This window comes from Sinocyclocheilus grahami, unplaced genomic scaffold (genome assembly GCF_001515645.1).
Source record: "Sinocyclocheilus grahami isolate Dianchi unplaced genomic scaffold, SAMN03320097.WGS_v1.1 scaffold159.1, whole genome shotgun sequence".
Lineage (NCBI taxonomy): Eukaryota > Metazoa > Chordata > Actinopteri > Cypriniformes > Cyprinidae > Sinocyclocheilus > Sinocyclocheilus grahami.
The window spans coordinates 1,761,067-1,763,973 of NW_015505338.1; positions in this window are offsets into that span (position 1 = coordinate 1,761,067).

Below are 2,907 nucleotides of genomic sequence, written 5' to 3' on the forward strand. Positions count from 1 at the left end.
CATGACGAAGCGGATATCGTCCTCTTTTTGGAAGACCAAACAAAGTAGTTTCGCTTTCACCCCGAAAAACACAGCGGCCTAGTGTGAGCTGAAGCCGGGAAAGAGTGAGCTGAGGCGGTGGGGTCGAGAATGGTGGTCCTGGCGAAGGAGCAGTAAAAACGGTGAAAGCCGATCCGGCGATCCACAGCACTAAGTTGATGTATTCCCTCAGCAACCAGCATGGATCAGCTATTCTTATGATTTTTGATCATATTGAGATCAAAGAAAATATTACAGAGAATATTGACTGTAATATTCTTACAGTCATTGACTGTACCAAGGAGCTACATATCTGCACACTGCATTATGTGTACCTTCCACGGATTAACCGGTACTTTGAGGTTTTCAGGGAACAGTGGAACAATCATGGATTGCACACTGCTTGTCACCACACACCAAATCAGATGTTTGTCAATAGAGGCAAACATCATCACTCACTGCCATGAGATTTTTGGACCGAGCCCTGCTCAAGATGGTGCAATTCCTGCTGTGGATTGGTAGGAAGCTGTAACAGTTCCTGTAAACCAATTCAGTCCAACCGAGGCACAGATGCAACAACTGCAGGATGTGGACGTTCTTGCAGGACCTGTCAGAAGTCCGGCTATTGATGCACTGCAAACCGTAATTAATATTCTGCAACAGTAGCTTCTTGTCGATTGGTTCTATTGCAATGTGAAAATAAAACAATATATATTTTTGTTAATGGATTGTTGACTGATTATATTTGGTGCTAATTTTTAGGTGAAATTTCGTGTAAACTCTGCTGATCACAGATTGGCCGGAGAGAATCGTCACTACCTGCGTCACTGAACTTGTGACACGAGACACAACAGAACTGCTAGATTTAAATCAGCACAGCCAGCGAAGGATCGAACGCAACTGTTTTGAACGAGCGCACCTTTTTTTAGCAACCAAAAAGTGGTTGTTTCGTTGTCTGTTGAGGAAGTACAGACATTCCTCGGTTGATAGCAGAGGAGTGGATCCAGCGAGAGCTTGATGGGGCGACGCGGAATGAAAAAGTTTTTCAGGAGTCACAGCAGTAGAGGCGGCGCAACTATAACGACATGTGAATAATCCCGCCCACTCTAAAGTGATACTGAACTGCAGTGGAAACAGGAGGGCCAAAAACACGTGAATTTTAACGCGTCAACAACACGTTAAACACGTGTATTTCACGCGTAAACAACACGTCCATTCTATGTGTTTAATGCATTTACAGACAATGTATTTACATGTACAGTAACTGTGATATAACTGTATATTCACTGTTTTAGAGGAGAGTGCCATTGAATGTGTAGCTAATATGAAGTGGGTTTTCATGAAAAACAATCTAACTAAAATCAGGACTGAAAATAAACACTGGATTAAAAAAAAAACTCCCAATAAATGTCCAAACAGCGATGCTATCAGAACATTTATTGTGAACATATCTTGCATCATTTACATCTATTTTTGCAGTTGATGTTGGTTTGATAGGAATTGTTACTTATTATTGTCATCATACCAACTGAAAATGTATTGCAATGATTTTAAATGCAGTTGAGGTATCTGACATATGATGACATAACATTGATCTTTTATATGAAGTCATAGCTTTAGAGCCATAGACTATAATATGTTGTTTTTATAAATATATGTTGTTATTGATAATATTGCTCAGAGACCAACCAGGACAGAGGTTATATGTACAAATCATCCAAGCACCCAATTCCTAGCCATTTCTAATATAGGCTACATTTCATTAACATTGCTAAATATTATTAAACTGTAAAGAAATGAAAGATCCATCTTTGATTGTCAAAAGTATTCCAGGTTTAGTTCCCTCCCAGCCAATTAGATTTCATGCATTTTCATAGGTCAGTCGTAGAGGTCTGATTGGTTAAAGCTTTATTTAAATAGCACCTTTTAAAACAGTGTTTACAAAGTACTTTACAGAATGATGCATATGTGCATTCACAGAAAAGAGCAAAATACAAATATAAAAGAGATAAAGTGGGCCTAGTAAAACAAAGTACAATAACCAGTTTATATATAGTTTAAATACAACAATAAACAAATCAAGGAAAGGCCCTGAACAAATCTGTTTTGAGACTACTTTTTAAAAGTGCATAATAACTTTTGACAAAATTTAATTTAGGTGTGAAAAGAATTAATATTGGTTTTGTGCGAGAGCAAAGGAAATCCGCGTGCGAGCAGAGAGATTTGCGCTGGCTAATTATATTTATGTGCTTTCACGCTACAATAATGCGCTCTCGACATTTGACAGTAAAATAACATCTCAGGTTACTTGTGTAACCATGGTTCCCTGAGTAGGGAACGAGACACTGCGTCCTTTAGGGGTCGCTATGGGGAACGCCTCGTCGTGACCCGTGTCTGAAGCATACACTGCGCTGGAACGACTAGCATTAGTTTACCTTGGCTGGGGGAGCACAAACCCAGCTCTCATCGAGAGGGGGCTCGACCTGCAGCATGATTGTAAAATCAGAGGGGTAAGCATACTGCAAGCTAGCCAAACACTCAGTGCATCAGGGAGGCAGAGGAAGGGCCTAATTCACCTGATGCTGCTGGTTCCAGGCGCTCTGGAGAAACAGAGAACTCACACTTCTCAAGTGAGAGGAGAACTCTGAATTCAGAGGAATACCGTTCGCTCATTCCAGGTAACCCTTTGATAAAAGGGGAGCATTACTCAATACTACCACGAGGACAGCCCATGGAGCGAGGAATCCAACACCTCAAAGAGGATTAACGCTCGAAAGAAACATCATACTCACAGTAACCCTCAATGGTGAGGGGGGGCGATGCTTCAAGAGGATATCCTGGTGATCGGGAAAAACCCCTCAGGGCAACCCAGATACGGTAGACCAGTCA